Below are 17,809 nucleotides of genomic sequence, written 5' to 3'. Positions count from 1 at the left end.
CAACGTGTGGGCACAGTCACGGAACAAGGGCATCAGTCCTATGACGGCTGGAGGACGTGGAACCGAATCTTGTAGACTTGCAAAATATGCCGACCAAGATATATTGCCATGACTATCCAGGTCTTCTTTATGAATGAGTTCACGAACTTTGGATAGCCATTGATGCTGGGTCTCATCTGCCTCCAGTAGTGTGGTATCTGGTATACGGCTGTGATATATTTGACATGTAGGCTCAGGCTTGGCCACTGGGAACATTGTGGCCACTGGGTGGGACATATGTATAAGCATCTGGTAATGGTTTAATCGTTCTGGATTTACACACAGAAGTTTCACTTTGAACAACTTGCTCATTCCGCTCACAAGCAATACCAGGATTGTCATGTGTCACATGTTGCGTTAGAGATAATGCAGTGCCATGAAAGGAATCTTGAGCTGATGATGACGAGGGATTGTGGTCTATATTGTCGAGGTTCCCGGTAGTATAGAGTCCGGTTCTGATTAAAGTAGGGCAAACAACACCATCTCGCTCAAATTGATCAATCACTTTATTAGCTTCGTCAGTGGATACTTGTAGTACCCTATCGTACGACACTGATATACCTTTCTCAAACATGATGTCTACCAAATCACGCTTTCTGGTCTTGTTATGGACCAGAAGACCCAAGTATAGTGGAAGTTGTCTCACGATCGGGATTGTGCCTTACAAGTTTAGTTTCCTTGCGAAATCGTTTCACAGCATTGTAGCATAACAACTGGGACTACGATGATACGGTGCTCTGTATCTGTAGCTCTGTATAGCTCTGTCCTGTGTTGCTGGCAGTTTGACTCTTGATATTTGTACCACAGAGTATCATCTGGACCAAGGCTAGCAAGGATGACGGAAGGTTGCTCTAGTGAGTATCCAGTAAAGACCCTGAGAAGGACTGTTTTACCTCAAACAACTTTCTGCGTACAATTTGTGCGGCCCTCATGAGTGTGACAGCATCACTATCTGGGTCTGTCTGACTAGCAGTAAGTATTGCATCACCTATATCATCTTTGAATGAAAGGATCACATCATTTGATTTGGTCTTGTTTGCCTCTAAGCCTGGTAATATAGCGAGGAGCTTTTCCTTGAGTCTAGTGGCATGAATATACCCTAGTTTATCAGCTGTGAGCTGATGTAGGCGATCCTTGTACAAAACAAAAAGATCTGCCAGTTTAAAAATCTTGTTTCGTTTCTCATCGCTCTGGTGTGCATCTTCTATGTACGAGACCAATTCTGCTCGAGCCATCGAATCTGGCGTAATATCGCGAGCTTTGTTTGTAGTGTCTTGGTGTCGTTGATATGATCTGTACCTCGTATACAAATCAGTCATACAGATCTTGTGATATGTAGCGTCTTTAGCTGGCATGTCGCCAGAACTAAGTTTAGCTAGCAACTTTGTATCATTCAGTGCTGTCGCCATTAGCCGAACATTCTGATCGACATTCATTGTCTCTCCACAGTGATATTTGTGTTCAGTTTGTATAGGTTGATCGCAGAAGAAACATACGGTGGCGTCATCTGACTGACCGAAGGATAAGTTGCACCGAAGTTTATTTTTAACAGGCGTTGATGCTTTTGACGAAGTACCTGTGTCCTGTTTGGCATTTCGTTTCCGAACCCTGTCAATTTGTTGTTTGTTACAGGATAGATAACATGTTTTGTGCCATTTAGCGTTATTTCTAGTAAGCGTTTCTTCAATACCAGATCCATCGTCCAATTTGGCAATATTCATGGAGAATGGAACAGCGTCTAAATCCTTCAATGCGTGGAGATTCTCTGATAAAGTCTGGTATCCTATAGATCTGTAGGACACATTGCGGTTCCTCTTTGGATCTACCAATACTTCGGTGCTGGCTTCTTGACATAGAACACACAGTGACCAGTCTGTGCCTTGACCTGGTGTGTCTGGTAACACGAGCTTGATTTTCTTTGACATCACTGCAGTGTAGCGTGGAGACTACCACCAAACACCAAACCCTGGAAAGATAGAACACACCTCAATCAGTGCAGATGAATACTATTCATAGACTTCAACATCATTTATCATTTATGTTATGCAAATATAAGATAATAACCAGTGGACTGTTCGAACCATATATCGACTGTACCAAACTGTAGAGAAAAACAACAACACAAGTTATTTTTACCACATTTTAATGACCATGGCACTTTCACTAAACATACCAACGGTGCTGTTAGCTCACCAACGTTATGTCAAAATTAACGTGATGACAAAATTAAAACCTCACAAAAATTCATGGTGTGATATTAATGAAAAATATTGTGTCAATATGGTGTCAGTTGTCAATTTTATAGGCGCGCAGGGTTGAACGTTATTAATATGCCTTCAGGCCCTCACTGGTACCAAATGTACATCTTGACATGAAGAAGCAATGTACAGTTAATAATAATGATATTCTAGCTATTTTGGTTATGCAAACACATTGCTATATGCCCGATATATGAGATACACGTTTTTTATCGGTTTACTTGGAGGCCATTTTGAAATCCGCCATTTTTAACCGGAAGTAATCATTTTGCGACTTGCCTCTTCTTATTGAATTCAGCATACTCGAAAACCCCCGTGTGCCAAATGTCATGCTTTCTGCCAGAAGTGCACTACTCTGGTGTTTTTTGGCACATATCCACTCCACTATGAGGGAAAAAATGAATTTAAACGATTTTAGCATGAGGCTGCAACATAACAAAATGTGAAAAAAGTGAAGGGGTCTGAATACTTTCTGAATGCACTGTGTATATATATACAGACTTGGCATTTAATATGGAATATATTTTTTTTCTTGACTTGGGTTTACTTTCTGAACTCAGTATATCAATCTGGTGAGTTTCTTTTACCCTTCGGTGATGTCTTTGTTGAAAGAACCATGTCACTGATTGTCTTTCGCAGCAAGAAGTCAATAACAGGATTATATCACAGGTGGCGTGACAAAATGCAAGGACAGGTACATTTGACGATTGGCTTCACAATCGGGTATATAAGGGTTGTTGCATTCTGTATTAGTGGAAAACAACTGCTGCACGTCTACAAAAGTTATTGCCGCTTCCTCTGGAGATGGTCCGTCAACTTTACAATGCTGTTTGTCATGGAGTGGTGGCTTTACGAAATTCTAGCATGAAACAGCGTGCTGTTGCTCGGCAGTATGGCATCACTCAAGGTCAGGTGTCAAAGAACCTGAAACGAAATGCTCATAGGGGTGTCCCTACTCCAACACCGAGGCCAGGACGTCCACGCAGAACCACAAGGAGAGATGATCAACAGCTGCACCGGTTAGTCTGCAATGGCCGTACCAAGTCAGCTAATCGGCTTAGGGCTGAGTGGCAGCAACTGACAAATGTGCCTGTATCCAGAAGGCTAGTCGACCAACGACTGGTTCAAGCAGGCTATCGTGCCAGGCGTCCCCTGAGAAAGCCACGCCTGACCAGACAACACAGCCAGCGCCGATTACAGTGGGCCAGAGAGCACCGTCAATGGCAGCCAGGACACTGGAATCACGTGACCTTCAGTGACGAGTCTAGATTTCTGGTCTATCATCAAGATGGCCGCGTCCGAGTGCGCAGACAAGTGCATGAAGCCCACAACGAAGATTGTATAGTGCCAAGAGTCCAAGCTGGAGGTGGCGGGGTGACCGTTTGGGCTGCTTTTCATGCAGGGGGCAAAACTGACCTGGTTGTTCTGAATGGAAACCTGAACCAGTTCAAGTACAGGGTCATTCTGGAAGAAACATTGCTTCCATTTGCTCGTGCAGCCTTTCGAGGAAACTTTGTCTTCCAGGATGACAATGCACGGCCTCATCCTGCTCACATGATCCAACACTTTCTTGCTGACCGTGGTGTAGAGCATATGGAGTGGCCTGCCATGTCCCCGGATATGAATCCGATAGAGAACTTGTGGGCAGAATTAACGCGTCAAATCGACAACTTGGACCCGCAGCCTACCTCTGTGCGTGAATTGCAGCAGACTATTGTCACTGCATGGCAAGCGATTCCTGTCCAAACCTTGGCAAATCTCGTGAACAGCATGCCTCGACGTGTACGTGCTCTCCTGAATGCTCGTGGGGGTTACACGAAGTACTGAACTGTAATTTTACTGTCCGTAATCCCAGTCATTATTTAGCTTTTGTTTTTGTTGAAATTTTTTTTGGCTAATGTGCAAAATAAAGAGATACTTCTGGAAAACGTACAGAAGTTTTACACAGTACTGTCCGTGAATTGAGTTCGATATCAGTTTACATCACTTTCAAGGATCAATTTATTTGCTTCGAAATGTCAAATGTGTTTTTTGTTTCTTTTAAAGGTCACATTAACAAAATCTAGAATAATGTCAACATAATTCCAATGAACTTTTGGTTCTAAGTCATCTTGAAAAGTAAGTTCACCCCCACAAAAAAAATATTCCATATTAAATGCCAAGTCTGTATATATATATATATATATATATATATATATATATATATATATATATATATATGTATGTATGTATGTATGTATGTATGTATGTATGTATGTATGTATGTATGTATGTATATATATATAATTATATAATTATATATATATATATATAATTATATAAATAAATAAATAAATAATAATAATAATAATAAAAAAAAAAATATATATATATATATATATATATATATATATATATATATATCACAATGAATAGATTGATGCAAGATTTTATGACTTGACCTGGTGATTTATATGTTTGGAGAGTTTTTTTTTCTCAAACCATCCAGGTTATCCCCATTTCTTGTGTAACTTCTGATCTCAATGGCTACATGGACTTTACAGCACCAGTCTTTGTGTGCATGAAAAATGGATATACTGTGACGTTTCATTCAGTTTTGTTCTGAATTAAACAGGCTTGATGATAGTGAGTAAATGTACAAATGTGATGTTGAAATGACTAAGATTCTGCAACTGGACCAGAAGGCATCAGCCCATGGGTCCTAAAATCCTGCTTTGCCGCTCTATCTCACCCTCTCTCTGTTCTCTTCACCCTCTCTTTTGCTCAAGGTCATCTGCCATCAGCTTGGAAATCAACAAACATTGCCACTTTACCCAAAAAGGGGGCAGGAAAGAACAAAATTCATATTGTTGGGTGAAACCTACAATGGAGGGAAAGAGGGCGGGATCTGTCACATATGGACCCTTTTTGTGTTCATTATAGAATGATTTAAACTTCAAATATAAATAGAAAGTAAGAAATCAAAATTAAATACCCATTCCAGCTCGGTTGTAGTCTGTGAAAAAGACTGCCACCCACTGTTGGAATTTGTGTGTAATTTTGATATATATTGGATATCTATTGGTGTGTAAATTTGATATCTATTACGAGTCTACACACACTATCTTGTGGTCTCTTGTCCATAAATGCTGCGTCAGGCCTGGTGAACGGGGGGGGGGGGGGGGGGGGGTGGGGCACCTCCGGTCCGTGTATTTGAAGTGAGGTATGGGGCCGTCCCGATTTGGAACATTTATCTTTTGTCGCGTTTCATTGTTCTCAGTTCCGTTTAATAAATATTTCTTTTTGTGCCATAAATTCCGTATTGGTCGGAAGAAGAGTGGACATATGTTGTGTGCAGAAGACGAGATGGAAGGGAAGTGGTGTGAGAATGGTGAAGGGTAGGCAGGGACAGAAATACAAGTTTGTGTGGCAAGGGTGCCCGGAGGGCGTGAATGGTGTTGGTGTCCTGTTTTCTGAGGAGTTTGTAGACAGTGTGGTGAGTGTGACTAGAGTGAGTGAAAGGTTGATGATGATTGGAAAGCTCTTGGTGAACATCATCTCGGGATATGCTCCACCGGAGCGATGAAGAGAAGGACAAGTTCTGGTGTGCTATAGAGAAGCTGATGGAAAATGTGAAAGATGAGGAAGTTGTTGTGGTAGGAGGAGACCTAAATGGACTTGTGGGAAGGAGTATGGATGGTTTTGAGGGAGTTCATGGGGGTTACGGATATGGTGTGAGAAATGGAGAAGGTGAAAGGATTTTGGAGTTTGCTGATGGAGCTGATTTGTTCATTTGCAATACTCAGTTCCAGAAAGAGGATAATAAGCTTGTTACAATGTTACATACACGTCAGGTGGGTCGATGACAACCGTTGACTACCTGCTGATGCGTAGGCGAGATAGGGGGCACCTCCAGGACACAAAGGTGATCCCGGGGGAGGAGGCTGTTTCACAGCACCACTTGGTTGTCTGCGACATAAGGGTGAAAGGTGCGAGGAGAGCTCGGCGGGTGAAGTACCAACCAAGAATGAAGGTGTGGAGGTTGAAAGAGGTGACAGTGAGGGAGGCATTAAAAGAGAGGCTGAGTATGGTGGAGGATGATGTGGTTGAGCTTGAAAGTGGTTGGATGTCAATGAAAGATAGTCTGTTGGGAGCCGTTGGTGAGGTATGTGGATGACAAAAGGACCACCGAGGCACTCGGAAACATGGTGGTGGCGAGATGAAGTTGGAAAGAAGATTGCCGAGAAGAGGAAGAAGTTCAAGGAGTGGCAGAAGGCGAAGGGTATGGGGGCAGAAAAGGCAGAGCATGAAAGTTATAAGGCAGCCAAGAAGGCTGCAAAGAAAGAGGTAGCAAAGGCACAGGAGGCATGTAGGAAAATGTTCGGAGAACGCTTGGATTTGGAAGAGGGTCAGAGAGCGCTATGCAGGATTGCAAAGCAGATAGCGACAGAGAGGTGTGATGTGATGGGGGTGAGTTGCTTGAAGGATGAAGTGGGACAAATCGTTGTGGACCCAGATGGAATTAAAGGAAGATGGAAGAGATATATGGAAATACTGTTGAATGCAGAGAATGAATGGGATGGCAACATAGAGAGTAACCCAGTTTTAGGACCGGCAGAGAAGATAACCAAGAAGAAAGTTGAGGAAGCGATAAAAGCAATGAAGAGTAGAAAAGAGGAAGGGCCGACGGGAGTTGTGGGAGATATGTTGAAGGCAGCGGGAAATTGGGGTGTGAAGAGAATGACAGAGATCTGCAATCTGGTGGTGAAAGAAGGCCGCATTCCAGTGGATTGGGAACTGAGTACCCTCGTCCCTCTATACAAGGGGAAAGGTGACCCTCCGGACTGTGGCTCGTATCGAGCGATAAAGTTATTGGAGCATGGAATGAAGGTATTGGAAAGGGTGTTGGAGAGGAGGATAAGGAAGAAAGTGAAGATTGACGAAATGCAGTTTGGATTTATGCCAGGAAGAGGAACGACAGACGCGCTTTTTATTGTGAGGCAGTTGCAGGAGAAGTATATGGAGAAGAGGAAGAAGTTGTTTCTTGGGTTTGTTGATCTGGAGAAAGCATTCGATAGGGTTCCACGTGAAGTAGTGACGGGCATTGAGGAAGTTAGGAGTGGAGGAATGGTTGATCAGAGTAGTGATGGCAATGTACAAAAGAACGCGAACAGCTGTAAGGACGAAGGACGGGAACAGTGGTGAGTTTGAGTTGAAGGTGGGAGTGCATCAGGGGTTGGCACTAAGTCCACTACTATTTGTAGCTGTGATGGAGGTGCTGGCTCAGAACGTAAAGGAGGGTTTATCGTGGGAGTTGTTGTTTGCAGATGATCTGGTGTTGATTGCAGAAAGTATGGATGGACTGAAGGAGAAGATGAACAAGTGGAAGGAATGTATGGAGACAAAAGGTCTGAAGGTGAATATCGGAAAAACGAAGGTGATGGCAAGTGGTAAAGCATGTGGTGAGGTGGAAAGAACTGGGAAGTGGCCGTGTACTGTGTGCAGGAAGGGTGTCGGAGTGAATTCCATTCAATGTACAATGTGCGCTAAGTGGGTTCATCAAAAATGTAGTGGTTTGAGAGGGTCATTAACCAGTGTGGCAGCTACATTCAAGTGTAAGGTGTGCACAGAGGGAGCTGCAGATGGAGGAAATGTTGAGTAGGATCTTGGAGATGGCGTGAAGCTGGAAGGTGTGAAAACATTTTGTTACCTTGGAGACATGCTGAATGGAGAAGGTGGATCAGACTCGGCAACGGTTGCTAGAGTGAGATGTGCATGGAAGAAGTTTCGGGAACTGAGTGGCGTGCTGATGAGGAGGGGAGTTTCATTGAAGCTGAAGGGAAAGGTGTATGCTGCATGTGTGAGAAGTGTTATGATTTATGGGAGTGAGACATGGGTAATGAACGTAGAGCAGCAACGAAGGCTGGAAAGGGTGGAAATGCGAATGGTTCGGGGGATGTGTGGAGTATCGTTGAGAGAGAGGAAGACAAATGATGAATTGTGAAAGATGATGGGAATAGAGCCTGTGATGGATGCTGTGAAGAGAAACAGTTTGAGCTGGTTTGGTCATGTGTTGAGGAAGGATGAAAGTGACTGGTTGAAAAGAGTGATGGGAATGAATGTAGAAGGAAGTAGAGGAAGGGGAAGACCGAGAAAGACTTGGCTGAAGATGGTCGAAGAAGAAATGCGGGCAAGGGGGTTAACAAGGGGAGATGCAGAAAATAGGGCAAAATGGAGAACATTGTCATGGGGACCGCAAGGCTAACCCCTTCTCTTGCAGGGAAAATGGCCTTAAAATGCCTGTTGTTGTTGTTTGTTTGTGCCATAAATTCCGTGTTCGTTCGTGAGTTAATTTCCACAGGGAGAAGACATCGGACCGTGAAGGTAATCGGCATAATCCCCCAATCCCCATCTCATGTATGATCCGCCATCAATTGGGAAACGCCTCGTTCGTTAAGCTCGATTATATCCATCCGTGGCATGCTCTCGGTGTTCACTGAGCCAGCCACACGACAATACTTTTTGAATTCTTCATGAATCTTTCAATATTACTCTTCCGTCACACCAGGAGCCTGATTATACGTGACTAACTACTCTTCCATCCCTAATCTCTATCCACACAGAACACTCTTCATTAATTCCATGCTTCAGATCGCCTTTTTCTCTTGATATAATATTGTCCCTTACCGAGATTGCGAAATTTATTTTGAGTTTCTCTTTCCTTTCACACCTCCACAACTTGTGGCCTTCGATTCCTGTCATTTAGCTCAACAAAGTCTCACTTCCTGTGACTTTGTACTCCTCATTTGGATATCGTTTGTAAACCTCGCTTTCTACTCTCACTTCAGCTGCCTCCATATTATGTAAACTCCTGACAGAAATTGATAGAGGATGTTTTTATAAAACCTTTCCCTTTCTGGAATTTTTTTCCTGCCTTCCCTTCACATTTACATTTACATCTTTCCTTCAGTGTAATATATCACCAAAGGTTTCATGTTTTTTCACATATTGACTTCTGTTTATTCTCTAGCTACAAAACGTGCTCTTCAGCAATGAGGGGATCGTGAAGGTCATCGACTTCAACATGGCCACACCTTTCATACATCGTAAATTTTTTTACGATGACTGGGGCACACCTGGCTATATGGCACCAGAGCTCACAGAGCATGGATACGAAGGTCCCCCAGTCGATGTGTGGGCACTTGGCATCCTCTTCACAAAATTATTTGATGGACTTCGATTTGATGGACATAATATTATTGAAGTGAGTATTCTTACCTCCGCCACCAAAGGTGGATGGAGGTTATGTTTTCACCCCTGTCTGTCTGTTTGTTTGTGAACAAAATATCTCAAAAAGTTTTGGACGGCTTCTGACGAAATTTGGCAGAAAGGTAGCGTATGTGACGAGGACGAAATGATTAGATGTTGGTGAAGATCCGGATTTGGACCCGGCAAGTATAATTTTTTAAAACGATTCTTCACCATTGGGAGATAGGGCCAAAAACTACATACAGCAGAAGATCTCAAAAAGTTGTTGACGGATGATTTTGATGAAATGTGATTCTGTATTGTGATTTTCTGGTCTACTCTGGGATACAAAACGTAAACTGTTCACCTGGCGGTGGTATGCTCTCAACTGAGTGCCGTTCTAGTTTGTATTGGTGTCATGATTATGAATGTGGTGTGAAAGGAAATGCTGATACTATGAGTGTGTTGCGCAAAGGGAGTCTTGAGTGTTTCACACACAGTGCCTTGAGAGGGTATTGTCGCGTCCACCCTGTCGTGAACACCTCAGGGTGACAGATGGCCAAAAACGAGCTTCACACTCCGAGGCGAAGACTCCAATCTCTGGCGGAATTGTGTTTGGAGCTCGTGGGAAAGGCTTGAGGCCTTATCTGATCGGAAACACACGTGGTCATCCGATTACACAGACACAGTGAATAAAATGTACAAATAAATTTATTTACACTAATAATGAACAAAGGAAAACGTGAGGTAACTCATAAAACTAAACAGACGTCTCCACACTCTGACGCACACAACCAACAAGGGGGAATGATAAAGTAAAGAAAATAAATGTTTTATTACCGGCCAAACTCAGCTCTATGTCCAAACAAGGGCGTCAAATTCCAATCGGCGTTCACAGCGACCCAAAGCCATGCGCAGGGAGGTACCCAAGATGGCGCATATCACCTCAGCCCTTTTTCTCCTTCCTTAGCCGTTCCGAGCTCCAGCTGTTTTGAAACTAGCGTCTCAGCACATGACGTATCCAAACGCAATCGTCCTCGACCCACAAATCACTCCAAACACGAGCGTAAGCGACCTCCGTGGCCCACTCAGCAGGAGAGAAGCAAGAATGCGACCGCTCACTATCTAGCACCGAGAAGATGACAAGATGGCGTGGCCTCTCAGCTACAGGCCATCGAGGGGGCAGAGCCCAGTCTTTTGGGAATGTTCGCATGACGTTCCCTTGCCAATTGGCGAATGTGCTAGGTTTGTCGGACCTAGTTGCGTTGTGAGTGAACTGATCCATTTACCGTGCTTGTTGCAGTTTGCTTGTCAAGTGCCTTTTTTGATTCAATAAAAACGAAGGGAAAAATCACAGGGCAATTACACACTGGGTTTATCCTTATGGACCCTATCTTGTCAGCATAGCTCCACACATGGAGAGACATACAATCTACCCCGAACATTCGGCCTACTTAGATACAGAAGTGGTTCTACACGACATTCGGAGAACGCTAGCTGACACAATTTATATATCAAATAAGATATGTCATGCCTACACCCACACACGTAACACAGCCCCCCCCCCCCCCCACCCCAGGTTCAATGCAGGCATTACCGTTCCAGCCTTAACACTTACCGACTCACACTTAATTAGCCTTTGAAATAAATTAGGAGGGGCTGTGGGAAACGAGCAGTAGCTGACTTACCTGTTCTCCTTTCCGCTCTACACCCCTTAGCAACCATTCAAAGATTTGAGTTGAGTTGAGTCCTCGCTCCTAACTCTTGGGCGGGAAGAAAAATGTCACCACACAAAACCACTCTTTCTTACTCACACACTTTAATGAAAGACCATGAACATTTGTACAACCCCTGTATCTCTCTAAAGACCACGTTCCACAATGCCCAACAAAGATGCCACAATGCCCAACATTACCTGCGGAGCCATCCCAATGTACGCAAATTTCTGTGGGCCCTGTCCTGGTAGTACAGGTGAGTGACATGATGCGCTGGATCTTCCCCCATTCACTCACATAAACCCACAATAATTAATCATACACATTTCAATAATCACAACACTTCTTCCAACCCCCCTGCAAAACCATGCTTCCGTGTCATTACCCACAAGTGTGAACCTCAATTACGTAGATTGGAGGTACCGTACACGCAAGATGGTGGGGGCACTTCAGGCTTTGGTGCCCGCAGTCCAAAAGGCGTACATTTTGGCTGACTTCTTCACCCCCCTCCCCCTCTTTCAGCTATAGGCCCCTGACACCCAAACAGCTCCTTATCTGTCATCCTGCCAGGAAGGGTATCCACACCAGACTCCCTTGACCTCAGGCTGTCATAGCCTCTGGGTCGCCAGGGGTCTCAATACCCGCTGGTGGCCCAACCAGACCCCCTCTGACGGGTTTCCAATTTCCGACACCACCGGCTGCCAGGGACCAATTACCTCGGGGGGGGGGGGGGAGGGGGGGGAGGCGCAGTCACCGCTCATCCAGAGTTTGATCCATTCTTACAGACACACGCACCTTTCCCACCCACAAAATCCAAAATGATATTCATTCCCCTGCTGCCATACAATTCTCAACACAGTCACGCAATAAAGATGTTGGTATTTGTTGGTGTACTGCCATGGCCTGCTTACATGTTGTATTTCCCATATTCACTCTTCCAAACACAATTCAATCTCTATTCTCACGACAATACAAAAACACCAAAACGTTTACACATATACAATCACCACCCAAAAGACACTTTGTGGCGCTCAAACCGATTCCCTCAACGACCATGTCGTCACTCTAGTCCTCCCCATTCCAAATGACTCATTTTCCAATTTGTGAGCAAGTACCAAATACTTGGGACAGTAAACATGAAGGCCTTACCTTAAGTGCAGGTAGTCACAGGTTGGTTGGGTCCAAGAGTGTCATCCACCCTGCCGAATTTCCAAATTTACCCATGGGGCCAACCAATTTCCTACAAATTTCCTTTTATCCAACTGTACTGGCAAACATGTGGACCCGCCTCCTCCGGTGACCTTTATTACGCGACTAAACTTGGCTACGACAGCTCTGCCCCTCTACCGTGCGAGGGCTATCGGGACAAGTTGAACAGCCAGACCGCCAACATGGTCAACAAGTGTCCACAAGGGCGTGACCCACCATCCATCCTTCAGCCTCCTGTGAGGACCACAGCTCCACTAGCCCAAGCTGGCCAACGTGGTGAGCACCTGCCGCCAACTCCGCCATTACCAAGGCCTCAGACATGAGGAGCACTGTCGTAGTGCATGGCATCCCCATTATGTCCCCTGCACCTCCTCACATCCCCCAGTTCGACCAAATGCGCAGCCCCCCGTGTCAAACCACATTTGACCTCACCAAAGGTGTAGTTGACAGTCGTATTCAACCAAGAAACTCAATCCCAGAAGACATGGTCGCACACCTCGGCCACCCATACCACCACATTGACCTCCAGACTGCCCGACTCTGTTTTTACAACTCCGCATCCCAATATTGGTGCCATCACCACCATAGCCATTTGAAGGCTGTGTCCTGAATACCTATCAATTCTTTTCCCAGTCTCCAACACTTTGGTCTAACGAGGATTAATTGCGATCATTCGTATTAGGTCAACACAATTGTAATGAAATAATCGATTGTCCTCTGCATGGGATTACAATGAAGAATATTTTAAATTCTCGGTGTGGTAGAATTTTAAATCCACAACCTCTCTCAAGATATAGAGCTTTATGGAAATCAATCTCCACATCATCTACAACATGGAATAAGCAATACATTAGAACTCTAAACATAATTCCCGAGCACTTCTCAAGCAAGCCCATAAGCAACATTAGTCAACTTACCAACTCAAGTCCAGTCACATTTAATAGCGCAGTAATCCCTCACTCCCAAAGCCGTCCTTCTTATAGGGAAGCCCCTCCACAAGAGAGGGAATTACAATGAGGATCTCCTCCTTCATTTCATCACACTCGGGAGAGGGGGTCTGGCACAAAGAACATACCAAAGATACAGAGGTACGTGGAGTACCTTCAAAAGTACATTAAAATAACATCAAATACAGAACATTAACAATATTTAGGCCAGGACCTCTCTCACCCTCCCTCTCTCAGTGGTCTCAATTTTATACTCTCGAACATGGCCGATTATCTCATCATCAAGGCCACAGCAGATGTAATGTTTTAAATTATGCCGCAGTAGACCAAAGGTTGTGTCACGTACAAGCGATAGGGATTGCAGACATCTTGGAGCCCAGGGCATCTTGACCTTTGTATGGACATTCATATATTTAGTTATAAGAACATTTTTATTAACCACAATACAATTAACTAGTTTGCCAACATTTTAATTCGAATTCACAACCATGTAAAACGCCACACTATTTCGTTTAGCATTTAAGATGTAACATATAAATTGCATATGAATAGGGCAAATGTTTCCTTTTGTGAGATGTTCGTACAAAGGTGTTTGCATTTATCAGTTCAAAACAGGCCGCTGTGCTCCAGACATCTCCTGCAAACACCAAGTGAGGAGTTGGCTGGCCTTCACTCCACCCTGCCATCTCACCAACAGCACTGCTGGGGCACAACACTCTTAGAGGAGATTTCATGAACTAAATAGTCTCCAATAATCAATCACCTTTATAATTATCCAATTAAAATACGTTTCGCCTTTGTAACATCCTTACTGAGTTAAACAATGTCAGTGTGTCTGTTGGTGTGTGTCTGCCTGTACATGTGGATTAAAATCTTCGACACACCTGGATCAATAATGGTGTCACTGGCCCCATTGTCCACCATGGCTTCACAAAATTCTCCCTCAATTTTGCATCTCACCCTCAAATTATCCAATTATTGAGTTGACAGGGTTTTTTTTTCAGCGAAAAAAAAAACTTTTGTGTTGTACACCATAACTTATTTGATGAATGAAAATGTATTTTATTAGTTTCGAGTCAAACCTTGGTTATTGCATCAGTTAGTGCTTGTTTGGAATGTTCTTATTATGCAAATGTTCGTATTCGATTGCGACGATTGTTTGGGATTCAGTCATGAATACATTTGTTTTACTTCTTTGCAGATGTCACATGACAAGACTGACTTAAATGTGGGAAACAGTCCACCAACCTTTGCAAGGGAAACATTGGTTTCCCTTCTGGCTGCGATGCTTCGGGAGGATCCAATGGAGAGGCTCACTATGACGGTGAGGGATTGATGCAGTTTTCATCTGCAGTGTTTTATTTGCATAAACATGAATGTTCACACATGCTGGGGTAACTGACCACCTGTTATTGTGGATCAAAATGCAATTGCTCACCAGTGGAGGTGTTTCATGATCGTGTTCATATTTGATTCCAACACATCCATTGTTTTGCAGGAGATTGTGAACCACACTTGGTTCAAGGAAAATGACCCTCTGACATATTTAAGGTAACCGGCACTCCTTTTGTTCTGTTTTTACATCTTCCATTGTTATTGTTTCTCTGCAACATGGAGTCTCATGGAAGAGCATGGTGAGAGAGAGCGTGAACTGATGATAGGGCAGCAGGTCAAGTCTTGAACAAAATTAACATGTACTTCCGTCCAGCTCACGCATCACCACACTCTTAATGGCTTGAATCGTGCCATGTGTCCTTCAAGTTTATCAAAGCTAAGTGTTCGGACCAGATCCGTTGTCTCTCCATGTTTGTAGCTCTGCCACCATCGGTGGGCACAGGTTATGGAATTTCACTCCTGCCTGTCTATTTGTTTGTTTGTCTGTGAACAGGATATCTCAAAGAGTTGTGGATGGATTCGGAGAAATTTGGTGGAGGGTTTGAGTGTGTGACAAGGATGAAATTTTGGTGAAGATTCAGATCTGAGAGTTTAAAAAGTGATTCCCACAATTGAGTGATAAGCTCATGCTAAATCAGATATATTGCAGAATTGATTCAAATTTGATGAATATCCGAATACCAATATGAGAATTTTTTAAGTTTAAGTGATTCTTTACCATTGAGCGATAATGGCAAAAACGATTTTTAGCATGATATTGTGGACGAGTTATAGCCAAACTGGGTGCATGATTTGCATAAGTGTCAAATACAAGCCAATTCAATTTTGGTTCACATCCGGAATCGGATCTGGCCTGTTGGTGGGGTACAAAACATAAACTGCTGAACCTTGCAGAGGTATTGGCTCTACCGAATGCCCTTTCTAGTCTATTTATCTGTTCTCCGCCAGTCTGTTTGTCTGTCCGTTTAGGAAGGGGCTTCAAAATCAAGTCACCACTGTTTTTAAGCGGTGAACCCGCTTCAATATGGATGGCTATGTTCGTAAGCCTAAATGAAGAAGAAGAACCTCTTTTTCATTCTGAAGGTTCCAAAGGGTAATTTTAATTGGTTCTAAGGTGCAATTCTAAAGGTATCTAAAGGATAATTCTAGCAGGTTCGAAAGTGTAATTCTAAAGGGTTTGAAAGGCTGGTTCTATCGGTTTATAAAGGGCAATTTTAACGGATTTTGTGCGTTTCTCGGCTTTGCCAATTTCATATGAAAAATGCCAAACTGAACCGCTTCCTACGGACTGGTGCGATATATATATATATATATATATATATATATATATATATATATATATATATATATATATATATATATATATATATATATATATATATATATATCTGTTTAAAAAGTCAAATGTTTTCCGAATTCTCGGGATTTGTTTGAGTCGAGTCTTAAACTTTGTCAGCAGCAGTGAAAAATGATATCACAAAACGAGGACATCATAAGAATAAATCGTAGAAGAGCCCAAAATGCTTTAGCTTTGTGAGGCCTCAAAGCATGGAACTTTTAAACATTGATAATATCAAAACCTGAGTCCCCACAAACACACCAGTTTTTACGGCGTCGGGCAAAGCCGTCTGGAACAGTGTTTGAATGTCCGTATGTATGTATGTCCTTCACAAAAGTACACCAATCAGAGCTGAGGATCTGGTCACATGACAGGGATGATGTGATGTGATTATGTCTGTGATGTCATTGTGGTGTACGATGGCTGACTCCACACACCACCATTTTGATTTAAATTGCCATTCAGGACAAACATATTGTTGAACCTGTCATATATCAGAATCGCTATGCTCTACCTTTAGATTTTTATTTCTGTGTGAAACACAAACAAACCGATTGTTTAAACGACCATCAAATATTGAAAGCATATGTGTTATGGGTCTTCCAACGATAGTTCGTATAAGCCTTTGGCTTCATCCCTTCATGGCTCGCCTTCAGGCCGTTTCGGACAAATTAGCCCAGGTTTCTTCATAAAGTAGTATCGTTTTCGTAATAATAATAATAACATAAATAAAAATGATACAGTAAATATAATTGTAACACTGCAATCCCTTTGTCGTGACTGCAAAGTTACTGGATTGAAGCGCTGTATCGTTCACTGATGACTCAAAACATATGGAATAAACCACTGTATCAGTGCAGTCTCTTTACTTCTATGGTAACAGACAGCTTAAAGACTTACAGTACTTCAAAAAAAATTTAACACTTACATTATTTGCTAACTGGTATCCCTATGCAGGTCATACTATCCTTTTCACCTGAAGTATCAAACAAGTCCAGCTACGCCGCTGGTAGACTTTCAATCTTGTTTTCTTCTTCTCAGAAAATACTCGCCTCTCCAAATATCCACACATGCACCCAATCACGTAACCACAGCACCGATGCTGGTAACCTGCAGCGGTTCATGTACACCAGAGGCCTTTGAGGCCTGAGAACCAACACGGAGAGAAAAAACAAAACCCATAAGAATTACCCTTTGGAACCCTGTATAATTATCCTTTTTCAGCCTGTAGAATGACCCTTTAGATCTTTAGAACTCTCTCGGATTCAATTCCAGGCAAGACAGCTCGGAGGTGAGTGTGGGAGCTTGGGACATGAAAGGGGAAAGAAAAAAGTGTGGTTAAAAATAATACTCTTTGGTTATCTTCCCCCCCCCACCCCCTCTTTACCATGTGTCATTTATTGGCTTCATTGTCAACTGTGTTTGAAAATACTTGGGAGGGTAGCCCAGTGCAGGGTGTGGTTTGCTGTCTGAATGTAGAAAACACAATGAACCGATGCAGTCTGATTATCACCTTCCTGATTGCATTTTTATTGTGACATTGTTTCTTATTTATGACATTTATTTAACGACAGCTTTACAAAATCTTTATTTTCTGCAGGAATGCTGAGCCTAAGGTGACAAATGTATCGGTTGAGGAAGAGCATGCTGAACCCCAAGTGACAAATGTATTTGTTGAGG

The sequence above is a fragment of the Myxine glutinosa genome, chromosome 2 (genome assembly GCF_964187855.1).
Source record: "Myxine glutinosa chromosome 2, kmMyxGlut1.1, whole genome shotgun sequence".
NCBI classification, from domain to species: Eukaryota; Metazoa; Chordata; class Myxini; order Myxiniformes; family Myxinidae; genus Myxine; species Myxine glutinosa.
Note: the sequence above shows the minus strand (reverse complement) of the source record.